Consider the following 24,167-nt stretch of genomic DNA (forward strand, 5'->3'; position numbering starts at 1 on the left):
GAAATTTCCCTGGGCACATTTTAGGAAACTTATGCAGGATCTGGTTGCCTGGCTCTGATTAAGAATTGATATGAAGCTACTGTGAGTGAACCTTGCTTACAAGATACTTGTTGGAGTGAGGGTTCTCACCTGGGGACATTTTGCCCCTCCCCACCCTGGGAAGGTGGGAGTGAGGAGGATGAGGGAAGGTAGCAGTGTCTGGAGATGTTTTTGGTTGTCACAGTTGTGTGTGTGTGTGTTGGGATGGGGTGCTACTGACGTCTAGTGGATATTGGCCAGAGATGTCGCGGGACATCCTACAATACCCAGGACAGCCCCCTCCCCCAAGAATGACCCAACTTTGAATGTGAACAGTGGCAAGAAATCCTAGAAAAGGACAGAGAGCTTCAACTTCATTGAGCTCACAGAACAGGCTGTATGCTGTTTTTATGTCTAATGGCTAATGTTTGCATGTGTGACAACATTTAGTCTGTGTCTCTCTTTGTAATATACACCCTGATGGTGAAGTTATGAAGGAAAAATCCTAGATCTTTTTTTTATGTCAACCATTGGAGGTGACCATTATCTATCAAAAAAACCCAGGGGCGCCTGGGTGGCTCAGATGGTTAAGCGTCTGCCTTTGGCTCAGGTCATGGTCCCGGAGTCCTGGGATTGAGTCCCGCATCGGGCTCCCCGCTCTGTGGGAAGTCTGCTTCTCCCTCTGCCTCTCTCTCTCTCTCATGAATAAATAAATAAAATCTTTAAAAAAAACAAACAAACAACCCAGTAACTATGCATGACCATGTTGTCTTAGGTCAGTTTGAAACAGTAGTGTAGATTCGCAGTCTTTCATTTTGGAAACTTTAAATTTTGTTAATTCCTTACTTTAAAAAGAAATGATGACGATCTATTATTACCATGACAGAATAACAGAATAAAAAGCTTCAATACACCAAAGACATCATCAGGAACAATCCTTTAAATAAAATATGTTTAACTTTAAAAAAAATCCTCATTTTTCTCAACTCATCACCTTAGGATTTGCTCCACTTTCCCCTCAGACTGGCAAGAACATGCCCAATTTAGAAGCAAATGTTGCTCTTATTGTCTTTAGAGGGATCTAGGCACCAGCCTAGAAGGGGAAACATCTCAGAGAGCTGAGAAAACCTTCAGGCAGCCCCTGGGACAACGTTCAAGATGTACATTTTGAACGGTGGCTTGAAGGAGGAGGCCTTCCTCTCTCGCTGTGTCTCTCTCTGTCAAATAAATAAATAAAATCTTAAAATAAAATGAAATAATAAATTGAAAAAAAAACCCCTTTCTTCATGCTGCCAGAAAATCACATATTGTGCAAGGTTCTCTGTTAGCAATGACCACCAGCACCATGAGGAGCATTACTCCCATTTTATAGAAGATAGGCTTTCATGATTTGCCCGAGGTCATATAGCTAACCTATGTTTTCCAGCACCTGAGCCTAGATCTCTCTGCCTTGAAAACCTCAGATGAGAAACATCTCTGTCTTGATTTGGCTAAAGGACTTTGAATGTATTGCCACTTTGAATGTATTGAATCACAGGATTGATGGTCTTCAGTGGATCATCTGGTCCAGAGATTCCCAGACTTAAACATAACAGATCAACAAACCTTTTGAAATATATTTATATACTTTGATTTTTTTCCAAGGAAAAAATATTTTTAAAAACCTGACACTTTCTATCTGTACTATTTCATAGAATAAAGGATATTCTATGAAATATTCCTCGGGAGTATGGAAAGCAAATAATCCATTCCTTCATTCATTCAGCTAATACTTATCAAGTGCCTATTATGTGCAAGTATTCTTCTGGTGTTAGTGAAAAAGCAGAGAAGAAGAACATTGGAGTCCTTGCTCTCTTGGGGCTTACATTCTAGTGACATAATCTCAGAATAAAAGATAATTCTTCAAGTGAAATAAGTTGAAATAAGTATGAAAGATTCATTGCAGTGCCTTTTTTGAACTCGTTTCATCTTACTTAATAAAAACCTCATCATGTGTCAGCATTGGTCCACAAACCAGCATTTGGGAACTCTGGATCTAGTGCATTTGTCTGCTTCCAGGGACAGAGCCCTAAATTATCTCAGATGGAAGGAGATCTGAATGAAATTTAGATGCAGTTTGGGTTCTCACAGGGCCCAGGATTCATGGCTCAGGTGGGAAGTGGTATGTAGCATTGGGCGCCATGGGGTAGTAAGCCAGATGTCTGTGGTTAAACTGGTAAAGTGGCATTTTCCACATCACCTTGCTTTGTCTGCACCCTCACCAGTAAGGTTGGAAATCCTCCAAAGCATCCTAAGCATCTTTCTGTGTCTCAGGTCATTGTAGCTCATTAGCAGCCCTGGGAGGCTGTTCATTTCACACCTGGGGAAACTGAGCCCCAGGAGGAGGCCATCTGGCAAGGCAGAAGTGGCTGTAGGACCAATCCCAGTAATTCTGCTTTCATCTAGAGATCTCCTCACTGGACAAGTCAGAGATTCATCTCTGTTCAGAATAGAACATGCTGGAAGCATATTCTCCAGGCCTTTGCAACAATGACTTGGCTTGTTTTCTCTCCTTAATTGGTTGGGTTCCACTTCTCCAAAATCACCCTTCCCACTCTGCCCAAAGCAGTGACCTGGGAGTTCTGGGCGACAGGTTTGCGTGGCTAATATCTCTTACTTGCTGAGCTGTCCAGCAGGCTTGGACATGGCAATGAATGATTCAAACACTAAAAATTATACAAGACAGAGAACACAGTGAAGAGGTGGGGGCAAGGACGGGAGATGCAGGGGCAAGGAGGGGAGATACAGGAGCAAGGGGGGAGATGCAGAGCAGAAGGTCCAAGGCTGGAAGCCTGTTCCATTAGCTCCCCAGGGCCGCCGAAATCCTGAATGTGGAAATGAGCAGGCCAGGCTCCTTGTCCTAGCTTGCAGTTGGAAAATAATACCAGGCTTCCCCTGCTCTGTGTGAGTGTGGTTAGATTTGTTTCTGAGAAAGGAAATCCTGGCTGGCTGGGATCTTTGAGGGACATCACGTCTCTCCTTCGGCCTCCAAGCAGAGCTGTGTTTGCATCATTCCTGGTGCCTGCTGTTAGACTGTGCCCTCTCCCTCCTGCCAGAGCTGTGCAAACACCTGGTCCCCTCCATCCAAACACCTGCTCAGAAATATGCCCTTCCCAACTTACCTCCTGCAGAAGCCTTCCTCGGCTGATTTGAGTGTGGTGCATTCACAAGTCTTACTTGGATAAGTCATTCCATTTTCTTCATTCATGTGTTCATTCTCAGTCCCCCATGCTGTTGCCACGGAGAAGGGCAACTGGGTGACAGAACAAAACAGTGGCCAATACCAAGATCTTCCTGTTGGCACTAGGAGGTATTAAGTAACTTTCTGAGGGAGATGCATCTCTTTTCCTTTTATTCTTTAGGCTAAGGCTAAGAATGAATGGGTGGTCTCTGAGCTCATAACAACTGAAAACAAAATGAAGAATCCCAGGAAGCATGGTTGTATGGGAGCAACCTCCTTGGAATTAATGCTTTGTCATGGAGGATCTTCAATATTGCACAATTAAGAGGTAATTTTTTGGGGTAGGATATTTATTTTATTATTTTTTTATTGAGATATAATTGACATATAACATACTGGTTTTAGGTGTATGACATCATGATTCGTTATTTGTATATATTGCAAAATGATCACCACGGTAAGTTTAGTTAACACCCATCACCATACATAGTTACAGACTTCTTTTTCATGTGATGAGAACTTTTAAGATCTTCTCTCTTAGGGAGAGAGAGAAACCAAGAAACAGACTCTTTTAAAAAAAAATTATTTATTTTAAGTAATCTCTACACCCAACGTGGGGCTTGAACTCACAACTCTGAGATCAAGAGTGGCATGCTCTTCTGACTGAGCCAGCCAGACGCCCCAGTAGACTCTTAACTATAGAGAACAAACTGATGGTTACCAGTGGGGAGGTGAGTGTGGAGTTGGGTGAAGTGGGTAAAGGGGATTAAGAGCACACTTATCATGATGAGCACTGGGTAATGTATAGAATTGTTGAATCACTATATTGTACACCTGAAACTAATATAACACTGTATGTTAACTATACTGGAATTACAATTTAAAAATTTAATAAAATTGAGAAAAGGATCTACTCTCTTAGCAACTTGCAAATGTACAATACAATATTATTAACTATAGTCACCACGCTGAAAAGGAAATCTTTTATATATAGCATTTATTATGGTATTTAGCATTTACTATGTATATCCATGTATGTGACTAGCTTAGTTTCTGCTGGCAATAAATGTTGGATTAATTCATTAATCAGTGAATGAACACAATATGTATTTCTATCCAGCATTATTCAGACCATGTTTGGACTATTACGTGCAAGTGAGGCAGGCACCTTTTAAAGTGCTGAGCCCCACAATGGTAAGAGGGCTAAAAATCATGTGTTATGAGGGGCCGTGCAGGTGCTGGGAGAGAGAGTACTCAGAGAAAACAGTAGAGTTTTAAACGGTTTTGTTGTTGTTGTTGCTGTTGCTTGTGTTTTAATACTGGAAAAGTTTCTTGGTAGCAGTGAGTTTTCTGTGATTCCAGAGGTCAGAACAGGGATCAGCAGTAGAGGGTACACAGAAGAAAATTGAGGCTTCATCTGGGCAAGTTATTGAACTGTCCCAGGTGGTCAGGTGGGAGCCTACTTTGGGTAGAGGTTGGGCCAGATATCTTTTAAGGCCCTTTCCTGCTATAAAATTATACTATACAGTTGACCCGTGAACATTATGGGTTTGAACTGTGCAGGTCCACCCATATGCAGATGTTTTTTGATAAATACATTGTGGTACTGTAAATGTATTTTCTCTTCCTTATGATTATTATTATTTTTTTTTAAGATTTTATTTATTTTGTAGAGAGCGAGCGAGAGAGAAACAGCATGAGAGGGGCGAGGGTCAGAGGGAGAAGCAGGCTCCCCACTGAGCCGGGAGCCCGATGTGGGACTCGATCCCAGGACCCTGGGATCATGACCTGAGCCGAAAGCAGACGCTTAACCATCTGAGCCACCCAGGCGCCCCCTATGATTATCTTAATAACATTTTCTTTTCTGGGGTGCCTGGGTGGCACAGTCAGTTAAGCATCCAACTCTTGGTTTCAGCTCAGGTCCTGATCTCAGGGTTGTGCGATCAAGCCGCGCGTTGGGTTCCACGCTCAGCACGGAATCTGCTTAAGACTCTCTCTCCCTCTCCTTCTGCCCCTCCCCCTGCTTCTCTAAAATAAATAAATAAATCTTTTAAAAAAATAATGTTTTCTTTTCTCTAACTTACTTATTGTAATACAATATATAATACATATAATATGTAAAATATGTGTTAATCGACTATTTAGCTCAATAACTCAGTATTTAGGCTTCGGGGTCAACAGTAGGCTGTTAGTTAAGTTTTGGGGGAGTCAAAAGTTATATGTGGATTTGTGACTGCATGGGGGGTAGGTGACCTTAACCTTGAACCCGCATTGTTCAACTCTCCTTGGTATATACATATATATGTGTGTGTGTGTGCATGCGCGTGTGTGTACAGAGTATGCCTCTACTCCTGTACTCAGATATAGGTTTTTGTTTGTTTGTTTTTTAATGGGTAAAATTTGAGCATGACTGTTCATTCTCAGAAAGTACACCATTTGAGGGAATGTGAACATGACCCTATGTAGATTTACATATAAAGACATAGAAGCATGTAACAGTAGTGCTTAATTTTTAGTAAGTACTTACCACGTGCCAGACACACTAACCACTTCCTATGCACTGTCGTCTTTAAAGCTCCTAACCATCCCGAGAGAAAGTAGGGACCATTTATTTATGGCCCCATTCTGCAGATGAACATGGGGCTCCAGGAGGTCACAGGTAATATGCCCAAGGTAGGTCGACCTAGGTTGAACATCCAGGTGTGTCTGATGACCAGCCTCATAAAAGAGAATGTGTGATTTGTATTTAAACACAGACACACATGCTAAGGCCATACATGTGTTTTTTTTTAATTTGACTATTTTATTTATTTGTCAGAGAAAGAGAGCACAAGCCGGGGGAGCGGCAGAAGCAGAGGGAGAAGCAGGCTCCTCACTGAGCAAGGAGCCCGATGCAGGACTTGATCCCAGAACCCTGGGATCAGGACCTGAGCCGAAGGCAGATGCTTAACTGACTGAGCCACCCAGGTGTCCCAGGCCATACATGTGTTACAGAGACTTAGTGTCAAAGGGTAAAGCTGCTGCCCAGTTAATCACTGGCTCATCAGATGATGGGCCTGAAGAGAGGGTGGTTTCGTTTCTTTTCTGAGTGGGGTTCTCTTCCACCCTTTTTTATGATCCACTTACCTCAACCTCAAGTATGCCAGAGGCCCTTGGCCATGCCCGTCCCGGAATGTAAATAACCTCCAGTTTCTTTAGTGGAAGCAAATGAAGTTTCCTGTGACTTATTTCTTTTTGGTATTTGTGTGTTTTGTGTCTGTATGTCCAAACGCATGCGGGTTTTTATTTTCCTAGTTGGCATGAGAATAGCTCAGTTCTCGGCAAGCAGAAGCCTCCAGATGAATGAGGTTGGTTAAAGGAGAGGGGACACTTTCCATAATTTGTCTCGAATAATCACTTAACGGGCACAGAAAATTCCTGCGAAATGGGTGAATAGCGTGGGTCCATTTTATCAGCCCCTCAATGAAGTAGAGCCCGCTGGCTTTTAAGACCCAGGCAGCAGACAAAAAGTGGTCTTTATCCTCACACACCAAATCTGTGCGTCAGTAAAGTGCAGGCCCTGACAGGAATTTCAATTATTTAATCAAAAAGAAAATGAAAGAGGTCTTAAGTGTTGTGATTCGAAGACAGCCTTTTCATAGACCAATCTAGTGTGCGCTCACATCGAATATGAAGCAAAATGGGGAGGAAATTAAGGCAGCTTCGGCTTAAATCATGTGACTGCAAATAGTAAATTAGTTTCTCGATGTTTTCATTTAAGTGTTTAAGTGGAAGGTTTTATTCCTAATGTAGTGTAGTGACACAGAAGAGAACCCTCAGCCAATTCCAGCTTCCTAGTCTCCGCTCCAGTGATGCATTTGCCCTGGGGAGGGAGAGGGAGGAAGGGAGGCGAAGATGGAGAGAGAAGGAAAAGCAAAGCCTCAGTCACGTTAAGGTGCTTTTGTTTCAAATTGCTACCAAAGTACGCTTTCACAGCAAACTCATTAATCGAGCAGATGAGTAACGTCTGTTGAAAATGTACTAAGCGAAATGCATTTAATTTGGAAGGGAAATCAGGAACTGCATTAGTCAGAGCGTATAAATGGCAACATCATCCATTCTGCCGTTGTTTTGTTTGATGTGGACTCAACTGAATTTGTTCTTAAGGGATAAGGGCTAGGTAAAAAATGGTCAACGTTGAGCTGGAGAGAAAAACACAGCCCTCTGGCTTTCAGAGGCTTCTGGGTGGTTTTGCTGGGGCTCCGACTAGAGCCTGCTGTTGGGACTGGCACGGATATCAGGAATCTCATGGGGAAAGTACTAATTGGGTTGGATGGAGTTGACCTCTGACGGGTGCAACAGGTAGCTGCAGGTCATTTCTTTGCAAATGAGCATCCCTTTGTGTTTGTAATTAGCTTTGATTATTCGGCGGCCGGGAGCTTAAGGCCGTGCGCGCTGGGAGGTCAGGCTCTGGGTTCACTCCGTAGACCAACTGTGAGTGGACTTTTAATATCAAATTAGGTAGGGAGGCTCGGGCATCTCAGAGTTAGATTCACCAGCATCTCTCCTGCCGTCCACGTGGGAGGAGAGGGGGCTCTTTAAATTGGCGATTGTCTAGACCCTCAGCTCTCCCGTGCACGGTTCCTTGCGTTTCCCCAACTCCCTTCTCAGGCCAAGACGTCTTTCTTCTCTAGACTCCTACAAAGCTGTTGGTCTGTCCCTGTGTTATCAGAGCAGTGGCTACTGAGCATACCCTAATGTGTATGCCATGTTCAACCTCTTTTAATGGTTGAATAATATTTTTTGCTTTTACCTTTTTATTATGGACATTTTCCACAAAGAGGAAAACAAAGAAAATAGTATCAGGAACTTCCAGGTATTGATCACTAAAATTTAACAGGTACTAAACGTTTGTCACATTTATTTCATTTTTACCCCACCCCGGAGGTTTACTTAAATTCAGGCAATATGATGTTTCACCCAAATTACTTAAAAATACACATTTTTTAAAAAAGTAAAAGGACATTTTCCTGTAGAACCACAATACCATTATCACCTTGAACAAAATTAACAAGGATTCCTTCATGTTCTAATACCTATCCATATTCAAATGTCCCTATTTCTCTAAAAGTATTTTTAATGGTTGGTATGTTCAGAGCAGAATCCAGTCAAGGACCATGCACAGCATGTCTTTGTTTGTTTTAAAGATTTTATTTAGGGTGCCTGGGTGGCTCAGTTGGTTAAGTGACTGCCTTCGGCTCAGGTCATGATCCCAGAGTCTGCTTCTCCTCCTGACCCTCCCCCATCTCGTGCTCTCTCCCTCACTCAAATAAATAAATAACATCTTTAAAAAAAATAAAGATGTTATTTATTTATTTATTTATTTATTTATTTATTTATTTAGAGTGGGGGAGGGGCAGAGGGAGAGGGAGAGAGAGAAGAGAATCCCAAGCAGACTCTCTGCTGAGAGCAGAGCCCAGTGTTGGGGCTTGATCCCAGGACCCTGAGATCATGTCCTGAGCCAAAACCAAGAGTCAGACGCTCAACCTCCTGAGCCACCCAAGTGCCACCCCCCTTTTTTTTTTAAAGAAGGGACTGTGCACAGCATGTCTTAAGTCCTTAAGTAAATAAAGGATACTTTATTTTTATTTTCCTCATGGCGTTGCCTTTGTTGAAGGAAATGGGGACTTGTCATACAATGCTGGACCTCCCGGATTTCTGTTTCCATACAGTATACTGTAGCTCATTTTCTATCCTCTGTAGTTTCTGTAGCTTCAAGTAGGGCCCAAATCTGACTGGACTCAGGTTAAACATTTGGCAGGAATACTTTGGAGGTGGTGATGTGTACCTCACTTTGCATCATCACAGGGCATGTATAATGAACGTCTGGTTGTCCCGCAGTTAGGGATGGTAAGATTCATCACTGGCTTGAAGTGGTGACAGTCTGATCACATCACATCCAGTTACACTTTCTTGTTCGTAAACAGCAAGTAGTAGAGGGACGCTTCAGTACCATGCAACAATACAGTTTCCCCCATTTCACGGCAGAATCAAAAGAGTGCCAACGACCCTGCATTAGAGAGTGTCCTATTTCCTGCAGCACTTATTGCAAGATAGGTAGTGACATTCCAAGAGACTGGTTGAAGGGGCGAATGAATGAGTGGATGAATGCATGAAGTTTTGAGTGAATAAAATGAAAAATTGAACAGAATGAGAAATTCTGCAAACCCACCTGTCACTGATCTACTGGTGACAGAATCCAACATCTTGGGGAGTCATGAAATGGTAACCCTTCGCTGGGTGTGGAAAGACTCATGTTTTCCACCTCAGCTTCGTCAGGAGTTTGCTGTCTGACTGGACACATCACTCACCTTCTCTGGAATTTATTTGTACAAGGAATACAGAAAGGAACAGTCTCTAAGATTCCACCAGCCGTAGCATTCTAGGATTCTAAAAAATACAAAGAACTATTTGGGCCAGGAGGCTGCAGATCTTGAACCCATTTGAATCCGGGTTCTTCCGGTGCACCACAGGCTTGTGGTATTTAATAAGCGTACAGGTTGTCATGGCAACCACCCTTCCCACAACTTGTTATCTGCTAACCAGCCATTCCAACTCCATTGCTACCTACAGTCTCTGTCCCATTCGGTATTGAATTGGAAAGGCGACCAGGGATTCATTTGCCTTCATGCCACTTTATAAACAACAGAAAACACTTGCTTCTTTCCCACGTAAAGTAAAATCTACCAGGCTGAATCATCTGAGTGCTTATGTTACCTATGCACTTGTTTATTTATTCACGTGTTCAGTTAGTCAGCATTTGAGACCTTGCTGTGTGCCAGATATTGGACTAGACACTTGCGATAAAATTGGTCCTCCTTCTGTAGTGTTTACAGTTTAGAGAAGGAGACAAAGGATGAAAGACATAGTTGTATTAAAGTGAGAAAAATATGATGATATCAGAAGTGCATGGTCACACCCAGGCGGGGTACCTAACACACCCGGGGGCATCAGGGAAGGCTTCTGGGAGGAAGCGATTTGTTCTGAGTAAGCCAGTGCGGGAGAGATGGCTAGACCAACACATGTTCCTGGCAGGGAAGGTAACATGACATGCTACCAAAGGATTTTAAGCATGGACTAACATAATTTGTATCTTCTAAGATAATCTTACCATGCCTGACATCCGTGGAAAGTGACAAATACATATTTGTTGAATGAATGAATGGTTGTTTTTTGGTTGAATGGCTGAATGGCTGAATGGCTGAATGGCTTCTATCTGGAAACACCAATACTTTCTGCACTTTCTAGTGCTTTTCCTCTAATTCCTCGTGCATAAAGATTTGACATAAAATTTCCTAAAATACTATCATCGGCGGTTACAGCTCTGCTCAGAAAACCTCTATTGGTCCCTACCCTCAGCCCGCTATCCTCCAAATTAAGCATAACGTCTTCTTTATTTCAAAGTACTTGTTAATAAGGCCCAAGCCACATTTCCAAATACTACTCAAAGTCTCCACTCCAGTTATGATCATCTCAGTATCCTGAAAATGTATTTTATCTTATTTGCCCTGTGAATACTTGTATTTGCCATTCTCCTCTGCAGGAACAGCATCCTCACCTCCTTCCACCTGTCCAAATTCTACCAGTCCTTAATGGTCCAGGTTGTGTCTTGCATGAGGTCTTCACTCCTTCACTGTACTTGATAGATGATTTAAATACAATTTTATAAAAATTACAGCAGTGATAGTTTATTTTTTTAAATTATAAGTCAGAATGTCAAATCACTATATTGTACACCTGAAACTAATATAACACTGTGTGTTCATTATACTTGAATTTAATTAATTAATTAATTTAAGATTTTATTTATTTATTTGAGAGGGGGGGAGAGAGAGAGAGCATGAGAGCACAAGAGCAGGGGGAGGGAGAAGCAGACTCCCCGCTCAGCTAGATCCCAGATGCTGGCAGGATCATGACCTGCACTGAAGGCAGACGCTTAATCAACTGAGCCACCCAGGTGTCCCTCATTATACTTGAATTAAAAAAATTATAAATTATATATAATTATAATAATATATATAAATTTTAAATTAAATTAGTTAAATTTAATTTAATAAAATTATATGTAAGTAAATATATATAAATTTAAAAATAAATTATAAATCATATATCTAATTATATATATAATATATATAAATTATAATCATTAATTATAACCTCAAAATGAGGTTCAGTGGAAAGAGCCCAGTCTTTGAATCTGTGCAAACCTGGGTTTCAATCCCTCTTTTGCCATTTACCAGATGTGTGGCCTGGTAAGTCTAAGTCCACTCTCTGACCTTCGGTTTCTTTTTTTTTTTTTTCTTATCTATTTATTTATTTGAGAGAGAGAGCATGAACAGGAGGAGCAGAGGGAGAGGGAGAGAGAATCCCAAGCAGACTTCCTGCTGAGCGTGGAGCCCCATGTGGGGCTCAGTCTCACAACCCTGACATCATGACCTGAGCTGAAATCAAGAGTCTGACACTTAACTGACTGCACCACCTGGGCGCCCCTGAGCTTCAGTTTCTTGAAATAGTAAACTAAAGTAATTATTTTTACTTTGCCGTATAGATCAGATAGACTATATTAAAACACATAATACGATACCTATCTCCGATTAAGTGCTAGAACCTATTACCTTTTTTTAAAAAAAAGATTTTATTTATTTGAGAGAGAGAGTGAGCACAAGCAGGGAGAGGGGCAGAGAGAGAAACGGGCTCCCCGCTGAGCAGAGAGCCCAATGCAGGACTCCATCCCAGGACCCCGAGATCATGTCTTGAGCCGAAGGCAGACGCTTAACTGACTGAGCCACCCGGGCATCCCTAGAAGCTATTACCCTTAATAGTAATTAACATTTTCCTCTTGCTGGACAGTTTTTAAAGCTCTTTTGCATATTTTCCTCACAAAATAGTTCCTACAGTAGGTCTCTGAGGTAGATGATATTATCACCACTTTGCAGATAGAATAACTAAGGCTCTAAAGGGTTAAGTAACCTAAAAACAAGAGTATTATCCTTACATCATTTGCAGGAGAATCACTTGGGGCTCTCTAATATGCCATGAATAGGAGTGTAAATTGATACGCCCTGTCTGGAGTACGGTTCAGCAAAGCTAGTCAAAACTACAAACTTGATCCAGCAGTTCATTGTCTGAGAATGCCCATGTGTGAAATAATATATGTATATAGTTATTTATTGCACGTATTTAGTACAGCATTGTTTGTAATAGCAAAAGATTGAAAGCATCCTAAATATCTTAGGAAATCATCCTAGATACCACAGAAGGAAGCTCGTTAAATAATCCTGGTACACCCATACATGTTACATGTGCAACCAAAAAAAGTTAAGTACAAAATCAAGGTGTAAAAGAGTAGGTAGTATGCTGCCCTTTGCCCTTTTTATAAAAAGAGGGGGAAAGAGGGCGCCTGGGTGGCTCAGTTGGTTAAGCGACTGCCTTCGGCTCAGGTCATGATCCTGGAGTCCCGGGATCGAGTCCCGCATCGGGCTCCCTGCTCGGCGGGGGGTCTGCTTCTCCCTCTGACCCTCCCCCCTCTCATGCTCTCTCTCTTTCTCTCTCTCAAATAAATAAATAAAATCTTTAAAAAAAAAAAAAGAGGGGGAAAGAATGTGTATGTGTGTATATACATACACACATCCTATATATATATACACACACACACACAGACATATATATTTCACCTACACATTTATTTTATTCACAGATATATTTATTCACATATACGTGTGTATATGTGTGTGTGTATATATATCACCTATATGCTTAAGATACCTCTGAAAGGATACTTAGAAAGCAGTAACACTGATTGGCTCCAAAGGGAGAATTGGCTAAGAGAGGGAAACGGGAGAGGTTTCACTTCATAAACATTTTCTGATTTTTGACTTGTGAATTATCTGAATATATTGCCTATAAAGCAATTCTTAGTTTAGCTGGAAAACAGAACAGAAATGGCCGTGACAAGAGATAAAACACGTCAACATAGTAGTTAGCTTATTCCAAAAGCCCAGTGAATGGTATCTCTGCCAATTAAGTACTGCGGGCAGGAGTGGTTTTCTGAGGGAGAGGGAATGAACTGGATCTAGATTTGGATGGAAATTATCTCTGTACATGGGGACTGAGAAGGATGACCCTTCCAGAAAGACAGATGAAAGCGATTTTTAATAATTGAGTTTGGTGAGGCTAAGACCTCAGAGTGCAAAGTGGAGGTTCTGTTCTAGTTTGGTTTGAAGAGACTTCCTCAAATTCACCAGTCCCGATTTCTTCCCCCCACCCAAACACATGGTGGTTTTTTTTTTGTTGTTGTTGTTGTTTTAATTAATTTATTTTTTTATTCTTATGTTAATCCCCATACATTACATCATTAGTTTTAGATGAAGTGTTCCATGATTCATTGTTTGTGCATAACACCCAGTGCTCCATGCAGAATGTGCCCTCCTCAATACCCACCACCAGGCTAACCCATCCTCCCACCCCCCTCCCCTCTAGAACCCTGTTTGTTTTTCAGAGTCCATCATCTCTCATGGTTTGTCTACCCCTCCGATTTCCCCCGCTTCATTCTTCCCCTCCCGCTACCTTCTTCTTCTTCTTCTTTTTTTCTTAACATATATTGCATTATTTGTTTCAGAGGTACAGATCTGAGATTCAGCAGTCTTGCACAATTCACAGCGCTTACCAGAGCACATACCCTCCCCAGTGTCTATCACCCAGTCACCCCATCCCTCCCACCCCACCCCCTACTCCAACAACAGTTTGTTTCCTGCAATTAAGAATTCCTCATATCAGTGAGCACATGGTGGTTTTTAAGAAAGCGTTTGGTAGGGTTGCCTTGGTGGCTCAGTTGGTTAAGTATCCGACTCTTGATTTTGACTCAGTTCATGATCTCAGGGTCACAAGCTCGAGACCCTTGTCAGGCTCTGCACTGGGCATGGAACCTGCTTAAGATTCTCTCTTTCCCTCTCCCTCTGCCCCTATGCCTACCCCACTAGCATGTGCTCACGTACTCTCTCTCTCTCTCAAAAAATAAATAAATAAAATAAAAAAGCATTTGGTATCACCACACCATCTTGAGGAGCTGCTTGCCTTTCAGTCAAGAGGGAGGGATCTGGTAACCAGGACTAAATTATTCTTTTACCTGGCAACTGTCAAATAATACTGCAACCAATCATGGAAGTATCTTCATGTCAATTTTGGGAGAGTCCGCTCTGCATTGGAATGTATTAAGATACAGTAGATAAAATTAAATCCTTGGCTTAAAAGTGGAAGCAAGATATATACATATGAGAAAAGGCCTCCAAATGCATACTCACCTTTTTGTAAGGTACATGTTCAATAAATGTTTGCAGATAAAAACTGAATAAATCACAGAGCTCTTGGCTTTACTGTCTCCCAATATTATTTTCTATCCTAACTACAGTTAAGCCTATATCATCTTCATGATGTTTTCCTAATTACGTAAAATAAACAGAGAAGCTCTTGGTTGATCTTTTTGTTTTGCATGTTTTGGGTTACATATATAGCATGTGTGTGTGTGTGTGTGCGCGCGTATGTGTGTGTGTATCTGAAGCAGACATATACTTTTCTTTGTTCCCTGCACTTCTCTACCCTCTCTCTCCAAACCACCTCATACAGAGCCTAGCAAAGGTAGGATACCTGGAAAACAATAAATGCTCTTTGCCTGATTGTTTTCTTCTGGTCGAGGGCGAGGAGAACCAGACTTGGTGTTGATCTTAAAGTATTTTCTAGTTTAATGTTTTTGAACTCTGACTAGGGGAAAGTGAGATAATGTCATCTTTCTTCAAACCAACTTCATATCTTCTAGAACTAAATAAATATTCCCCACTTGTTCTGATTTGTACCCAGGAGAGCACTACCTCGTACCATCCCCTTCTTCCCAATACATTTTTTTTTTCTTGGCAAGAAACTTTTCCTGGGATTATATAACCTGCTTTTTAAAACAACATGGTGTTGGATTTATTAATCATCCATGTCCATGATAGCCCTAGGGTTCCAGTACTGATCTTTTGGGCTTGCTTGTATCAGTTTGTCAGATCACCATCACCCACTGCACCAGCACCAGTAGTCGGAGCACTTAGTGAGATTTAGCTGTGTGCCAGGCACTGGGCAAAATGCTTTACGTATGTTACTTTTTAAAAATTGAGATAAAATTGACATATAACATTGAGTATGTTTAGTGTATATACGTTATCTTAATTACTTCCCCAAACTGTCCTATGAGGTAGGGCTTAGAGGGGTTAAATAAAATTCCCAAGGTCATACAGTGAGCGTGCAATGGTGATGAAGCCAGATTCTAACCTCTGTCTGCTTGACTCCAAGCCCTGTTCTATTCACCACTGGTAACATATCCTGCCCTCTTCACCTTGAAGTGATGATGCTAAGTGTGTGTGTGTGTGTGTGTGTATTCATTTTCCAAAGTCAAAACCTTGAAACATTTTTTCTGATATTTTAGGTTCTATTTATTGCAGGTAATGGTATGAATTTGTAAATCCTCCAAGGAGAAGAACTGGGGAGATTGGCTCTTAAATCAAGGGCTATAGTTTCAGGTTTTACTCCAGATGAGAAATAAGCAGCATCTATTATTGCTTTACTTGTTTATTTTCTAAAGATAATGCAACGAATAGACTATGGACTCTGGGGTCAGATAAATCTGAGTTCAAATCCTGACGTACAAAGCTGAGTGATTTTGAGTTCCTGATTCTACCTAAGTGATCCACTGTGTCTTTATATATGTAAAAAGGAAGAGATATAATGTTCAAGTAAGAAGACAGCTCAAAGTACATGATGTATAATATAAATATCCCATATATTAATGATGTTGTCTTACTGTAGCTGATCTTTCATTAGGCTTATTTTTAGTATTATGATTAGCCTCTTTAAATTGTTTAATAGCCATTTATATTTTCTTTTTTGTGAACTGTTTCTTCCTATCTTTTGCCAATTTTTAAATTGTCCTCTTGGGCTTTTTTCCTTATTGATTTGTAGGACCTTTTTTAAAAATATATTTTATTTATTTATTTGAGAGAGAGGGAGCAAGCATGGGGGGTAGGGGCAGAGGCAGAGAGAGAAGCAGACTCCCTGCTGAGCAGGGAGCCTGACATGGGGCTCTGTCCCAGGACCCTGGGATCATGACCTGAGCCAAAGGCAAATGCTTAACTGACTGAGCCATCCAGGCTTCCCTAGGAACTTTTTATATATAGCAAATTGTCTCTATGTCTGGGATATGAATGACAAATACTTTCTATCAGTTTTATTGTTTGTCTTTTTCCTTTGCTTTTGATAATTTTTGGCATGTGGAATTTTAAAAAGTTTAATACAGTTAATTTTATCAGTGTTTTTTTCTTTGGTTTCCAGGCTTTTATGTTATACATAGACTTCTTATTTTCAGTTTATTTAAGAAAACCTCTCCAATATTTTTTACTCCTTCCTTTTAAGATTATCTACCATCTTGGTCATTATTAAGACAAATTCAATATTATCCTCTTATAGTTCAAACATTTGTAACTTCCATTTCTTTTGGTCCACTATCTTGATTGCATTAACAATTAAAGTTAGAAGGACAAAAATCAATTTGGCTTCATAAACAGTATTCTCAAGCAAAATATAACTGATCCATCATTTTAACAAAAATATACCAAATATTTAGTTCCATGCACAAAGTCCTCTTGGGAAATGTTTACAAGCTCATTTCTATACCTCGTAATAGAATTTGAAAAGGTTTTACAATCTCTAACATCAGAAATTCACAGTTCATAATGGCAGCATTTTATGCTCCATTATTTTCAAAGCTATGCATACTAATTTGGTATTATTCTTTGAAGTACATTGTATCAATAGGTGCCAAATTTTATTTTATTTAATTTATTTAAAGATTTTATTTATTTATTAGAGAGAGAGAGAGTGAGAGAGCAGGGGGAGCTGCAGGCAGAGGTAGAAGCAGACTCCCCACTGAGCAAGGAGTCCGATTTGGGACTTGATCCCAGGACCCTGGGATCATGACCTGAGCCAAAGGCAGATGCTTAACCAACTGAGCCACCCAGGCGTCCTAGTAGGTGCCAAATTTTAAATCTGAAAGTAGAATTTGGATAGTTTAGGATGGAAAAAAAGGATATTTAAAAGACATTTTTGTTAGCCTATTGGTTTTTCTCTGGTAATATATTTGGCTCCTGTTTTGGGACTTGATAAGGAAAATGGTGGGCTCATTCTCATTCCACTATATACCTTTTAGAAGATGAAGAAATGATATATGATCTCTCAGATCTCATACCTTTAATTCCCTGCTCTGGGTCTTTCTATCACTTTATGAAGCATGTTTTAAATTGAGATGCCAAAAGCAGCATAGAAAACTTTGACAGGGCACCTGGGTGGCTCAGTTGGTTAAGCATCTGCCTTCATACAAGCCTTTCTCAAGAAACAAGAAAGGTCTCAAGTACACAACCTAACCCTACACCTAAAGGAGCTGGATAAAGAACAGCAAATAAAGCCTAAACCCAGTAGGAGAAGAGAAATAATAAAGATCAGAGCAGAAATCAATGAAATAGAAACTAAAAGAACAGTAGAACAGATCAACAAAACTAGGAGCTGGTTCTTTGAAAGAATTAACAAGATTGATAAACCCCTGGCCAGACTTATCAAAAAGAAAAGAGAAATGACCCAAATCAACAAAATCATGAATGAAAGAGGAGAGATCACAACCAACACCAAAGAAATACAAACAATTCTAAGAACATATGATGAGCAACTCTATGCCAGCAAATTAGATAACCTGGAAGAAATGGATGCATTCCTAGAGATGTACCAACTACCAAAACTGAACCAGGAAGAAATAGAAAACCTGAACAGACCTATAACCACTAAGGAAATTGAAGCAGTCATCAAAAATCTCCCAAAAAACCAAAGCCCAGGTCCAGATGGCTTCCCAGGGGAATTGTACCAAACATTTCAAGAAGAATTAATACCTATTCTTCTGAAACTGTTCCAAAAAATAGAAATGGAAGGAAAACTTCCAAACTCGTTTTATGAGGCCAGCATTACCTTGATCCTAAAACCAGACAAAGACCCCATCAAAAAGGAGAATTACAGACCAATTTCCCTGATGAACATGGATGCAAAAATTCTCACCAAAATACTAGCCAATAGGATCCAACAGTACATTAAAAGGATTATTCACCACGACCAAGTGGGATTTATCCCTGGGCTGCAAGGTTGGTTCAACATCCGCAAATCAATCAACGTGATACAATACATTAACAAAAGAAAGAACAAGAATCATATGATCCTCTCAATAGATGCAGAAAAAGCATTTGACAAAGTACAGCATCCTTTCTTGATCAAAACTCTTCAGAGTATAGGGATCGAGGGTACATACCTCAATATCATAAAAGCCATCTATGAAAAACCTACAGCGAATATCATTCTCAATGGGGAAAAACTGAGAGCTTTCCCCCTAAGGTCAGGAACGTGGCAGGGATGTCCACTATCACCACTGCTATTCAACATAGTATTGGAAGTCCTAGCCACAGCAATCAGACAACAAAAAGAAATCAAAGGCCTCCAAATCGGCAAAGAAGAAGTCAAACTCTCACTCTTTGCAGATGATATGATACTTCATGTGGAAAACCCCGAAGACTCCACCCCAAAACTTCTAGAACTCATACAGGAATTCAGTAAAGTGGCAGGATATAAAATCAATGCACAGAAGTCAGTGGCATTCCTATACACCAACAACAAGACAGAAGAAAGAGAAATTAAGGAGTCGATCCCATTTATAATTGCACCCAACACCATAAGATACCTAGGAATAAATCTAACCAAAGAGGCAAAGGATCTGTACTCAGAAAACTATAAAATACTCATGAAAGAAATTGAGGAAGACACAAATGGAAAAACGTTCCATGCTCATGGATTGGAAGAACAAATATTGTGAAGATGTCAATGCTACCTAGAGCAATCTACACATTCAATGCAATCCCCATGAAAATACCATCCACTTTTTTCAAAGAAATGGAACAAATAATCCTAAAATTTGTATGGAAGCAGAAAAGACCCCACATAGCCAGAGGAATGTTGAAAAAGAAAAGCAAAGCTGGTGGCATCACAATTCCGGACTTCCAGCTCTATTACAAAGCTGTCATCATCAAGACAGTATGGTACTGGCACAAAAACAGTCACATAGATCAATGGAACAGAATAGAGAGCCCAGAAATGGACCCTCAACTCTATGGTCAACTCATCTTTGACAAAGCAGGAAAGAATATCTGATGGAAAAAAGACAGTCTCTTCAACAAATGGTGTTGGGAAAATTGGACAGCCACATGCAGAAGAATGAAACTGGACCATTTCCTTACACCACACACAAAAATAGACTCCAAATGGTTGAAAGACCTCAATGTGAGACAGGAGTCCATCAAAATCCTAAAGGAGAACACAGGCAGGAACCTCTTCGACCTCAGCCGCAGCAACTTCTTCCTAGAAACATCGCCAAAGGCAAGGGAAGCAAGGGCAAAAATGAACTATTGGGACTTCATCAAGATAAAAAGCTTTTGCAAAGCAAAGGAAACAGTCAACAAAACCAAAAGACAACCGACAGAATGGGAGAAGATATTTGCAAATGACATATCAGATAAAGGGCTATTATCCAAAATCTATAAAGAACAAATCAAACTCAACAACCCAAAGAACAAAGAATCCAATCAAGAAATGGGCAGAAGACATGAACAGACATTTTTCCAAGGAAGACATCCAAATGGACAACCGACATATGAAAAAGTGCTCAATATCGCTCGGCATCAGGGAAATCCAAATCAAAACCTCAATGAGATACCACCTCACACCAGTCAGAATGGCTAAAATTAACAAGTCAGGAAACGACAGATGTTGGCGGGGATGTGGAGAAAGGGGAACCCTCGTACACTGTTGGTGGGAATGCAAGCTGGTGCAGCCACTCTGGAAAACAGTATGGAGGTTCCTCAAAAAGTTGAAAATAGAGCTACCATATGATCCAGCAATTGCACTACTGGGTATTTACCTCAAAGATACAAAAGTAGGGATCCGAAAGGGTACGTGCACCCCGATGTTTATAGCCACAATGTCCACAATAGCCAAACTGTGGAAAGAGCCAAGATGTCCATCAACAGATGAATGGATAAAGAAGAGGTGGTATATATATACAGTGGAATATTATGCAGCCATCAGAATGAATGAGATCTTGCCATTTGCAACGACATGGATGGAACTGGAGGGTATTATGTTGAGCGAAATAAGTCAAACAGAGAAAGACATGTATCATATGACCTCACTGATATGAGGAATTCTTAATCACAGGAAACTGAGGGTTCCTGGAGTGGGGGGTGGGGTGGGAGGGATGGGGTGACTGGGTGATAGACACTGGAGAGGGTATGTGCTCTGGTAAGCGCTGTGAATTGTGCAAGACTGTTGAATCTCAGATCTGTACCTCTGAAACAAATAATGCAATATATGTTAAGAAAAAAAAAAGAAGAAGAAGAAGGTAGCGGGAGGGGAAGAATGAAGCGGGGGAAATCGGAGGGGTAGACGAACCATGAGAGACGATGGACTCTGAAAAACAAACAGGGCTCTAGAGGGGAGGGGGGGTGGGAGGATGGGTTGGCCTGGTGGTGGGTATTGAGGAGGGCACATTCTGCATGGAGCACTGGGTGTTATGCACAAACAATGAATCATGGAACACTACATCTAAAACTAATGATGTAATGTATGGGGATTAACATAAGAATAAAAAAATTAAAGAAAAAAAAAAGCATCTGCCTTCAGCTCAGGTCATGATCCCAGGGTCTTGGGATCGAGTCCTGCTTTGGGCTCCATGCTTGACTCCTTGGCTTCATGCTTGGCTCTGTGCTCAGTGGGGGGTGAGGTGGGGGTTGGTCTGCTTCTCCCTCTCCTTCTTCCTCTGCCCCTCCCCCCACTCATGCTCTCTCTCTCTCAAATAACTAAATAAAATCTTAAAAAAAAAAACTTTGAGAAAGAAATGAAAGTTTTGATCCTACAGATTGACATCATCCTGAATGAGCAAACAGGATGGATTTAGTGGTCCTTATGTTAGGAATACAGTGATTTGGAGATCCTATCTTTGAATGTGTTCTTATGTGAGTTTACATCCTAATTTCTGGTGTAAAAGCATTATTTGAAGATGCATTTGCAGGAAGCATTCAGTGACTCCTGTTCTTTCTCTAGACATGTCATCCACTTTGGTAGTGCTTAAAATAAAGTACTCAGGTAGAAAGTAACTTGAAACAGACAGCAAGCAATATAATACAACATGTTATGAGTAAAGTATGTTACTCAGATCCTTCTAAAATACATTTCTTCCCTTATTTTGAAGGCCATGGTATAGGCACCATGGCTAATGGAACCAGTCTCTTCCTTTGATCATCAATAGAGTTATCTTTTTGGGGAACCAAGTCCCAGCTCAGATGACAGTTTTAGATGAGGCTGACATGAAGGAGAGAAGGACTGTTTAATTATTTGCTCCCTGAAAAACATGTGTTTTCTCTCTTGGAATTCATAAATCTTCAGTTGAGACCATAGCAGGAGTACTACCAGATCTTGAGGGTTGGGTGGGGGGAAATACATTTGATCTTTATTTTTTTTTGCTCAGGGCAGTGTGCAGGATTTTGTTTTATGTGTCAGCCTAGCATACAGCTCCAGCCTGTTGGTTCTAGGTGACAGATTTTAGTCAAATGAGAATCAACAATAAATGTAGTGTGAGTACATTTATTTAAACTCCTAAAGCTTGGAGGAAGCTTAGGAAGGTGTGTGGTGAATAGCCTGGCATATAGTAGGTGCTCAATGAATGCTCACAATAATTGAATATAATGCATGGTTAAAAGGCAAGCATAAGAAAGTACTAAGCTGGCTTCAGCAACTGCTTTCCATTTTCCGTGTATGCCTGTTTACACTGGAAAGGGGTAAAAGGGATTATGGCATTTAACTAGCCATAGGCTGCCCCTTAGGTAACCAATAGCCATACGTGGCCATTGAGCACTTGGAATATGGCTAGTATAAATTGAGATGTGCAGTAAGGATACAGTACACACTGGATTTTGAAGAATTAGTATTAAAAAAAGAATACAAATACAAAGAAATCTCATTAATATATTTATATTGATTAGATCTTGAATATTTTTGGTATATTGGGACTAAATGAAATACATTAATTTTTCACCTGTTTCTTCCTATGTTTTAATTTGTGACTAGTAGAAAATTTAAAATTACCTATGTGGCTCACATTATTGGACAGTGCTGGTCTATACTTTAGAGATAATCCAGGCAATGAAACATCTCTGCTTTTAAGGGGCAAATGGTTTTACAAGCTATCTCAAAAAATATAACTTTGACCCATTGCAGGAGTTGGCCCTGAAGGGGTGGGGCCAGGTGGCAGGGAAGGCCTGCAGGCTCTGGAATGCCTCTTCCTCCTCCCATAGGACAGACCAGAATTGAACCTTAGGAGGAGGCTGGACATCTTTGGGGACCTCCTTCACTCCAACGCAGAAGTAGGATGGGCCATGTAGGGGCCTTGAGGGGAGGGTAGAGAATGGGTTCTGGTAACCCTAGTGTTTCTCCACAGTTCTGCACAGTAACCCCACCACGGCAGAGAAACTTGTCAGCTTTCTTGACTTTTCCATTTCTCAGAGGGTGTGGGCCATAATAACTCTAGGAGGAGTCTGAGGCTAGGACCCAACAGGCACTTCTCTAGGACAAGACCTGCCTATACAGCCTGCCTCTTCACAGGCAGGGCTCAGCCCCCAGAACCCCCAAAGTAAGCCCCAGTATGATTATTTGAGCATCCTGGAACAAGGGGTTCTCCCTCCTGGAAAAGGGTGGCAACTGAGGAATCCCTGTCTCCGCCTCCACTTCCGATCCCCTGGTCCCACCTCCGCGTCCCTAGGGGACTGCGTTGGTGTGGGCAGTTGGCTCTCTCAGCCCCCGAGCTTTGTCTCCCTTGGTTGCAGAAAGGGGAATGGGAAGAGGAAGGAAAAGTCCTACAGTCCTCGAGGTCCTCCTCCTTTCCATAGCTATCCAGTTTTCTCCCTCCCTCTCTTACTTCTTAGGTTCCTGCTGGGGCCGTGGCAAAGGCAATATAACTGGATTCCGGAGGGAAATGCCTTTAAGTCTCCCTCGGTGGCGCTCAGCTCTGGGCTCTGGAAATTGAGTCCCAGTGAGAGCCAAACTAGAAAAAGGGGAGCGTCTCCTCCAGGGACCAGGACCTGAAGAGACAGCCTTAACTTTGGAGGCGAGCAGGGAGTTGAGTGCAGCGTCTGTGAAATAAGGGGGAAGGTAAGGACCAAGCAGGCGGTCTACCCTTTCCCTCCCCTTCTCTGGATCCCAAGAACGCTCTGGTACATGTGTAAGACAAAATTCTGAGAAAGGGCTTGCAGTGCCTTGGCTCAAAGTTAACAGTCACCCAAAGACATTTTTTTACTGCCCCTGCTCCCAAAAGGACATTCAATAATCTCTTTAACTTCTGCCTGGGAAACAGAAATAGTTTCAGCTCTGGAATGAGGTTGAAATCCCATCCCCAAGGCTGGGTGCAAATCTATACCCACAGTCTGTGTAGGAACTGAGCGTAGGGAGCGCGCAGGCACAGCTAGGCTCTTTACTGAGGCCAAAGGCTGGTTGTATACCCTCCACGCCCTCAGTAGCCCCTCAGCCCTTAGGGTCTTAGGGGACAGGACAGCTTGCCCTTCACTGGCTGGGTAGGCTCCCACTGAGAGGGAAATGGGCATCGGTAAGTGGACCGTCACCCCCAGCGCCACTTCACGAGTCCCCTTGGTTTCAGTTTCCCTCTAGCCCTGCAGGAGATCAATAGACCCGGCTAAAGAGGGAGGGAATGACTCCTGAAAGTCCA

General features: G+C 41.4%; 1 protein-coding gene across 1 annotated transcript in view; it reads left to right on the forward strand.

Annotated features, from left to right (window-relative positions):
* BSX (brain specific homeobox) overlaps positions 1–24,167 on the forward strand; it is an 87,409-nt gene that overhangs the window by 40,182 nt on the left and 23,060 nt on the right. The window contains exon 6 of the mRNA XM_045892879.2: positions 3,420–3,566. The gene's annotated coding sequence lies outside the window, so the exon portion shown is untranslated. The remainder of the gene's footprint in view (positions 1–3,419; positions 3,567–24,167) is intronic.

The sequence above is a fragment of the Mirounga angustirostris genome, unplaced genomic scaffold (genome assembly GCF_029215605.1).
Source record: "Mirounga angustirostris isolate CCGP_5_RB_7025 unplaced genomic scaffold, mMirAng1.0.hap1 SCAF_13, whole genome shotgun sequence".
NCBI lineage: Eukaryota > Metazoa > Chordata > Mammalia > Carnivora > Phocidae > Mirounga > Mirounga angustirostris.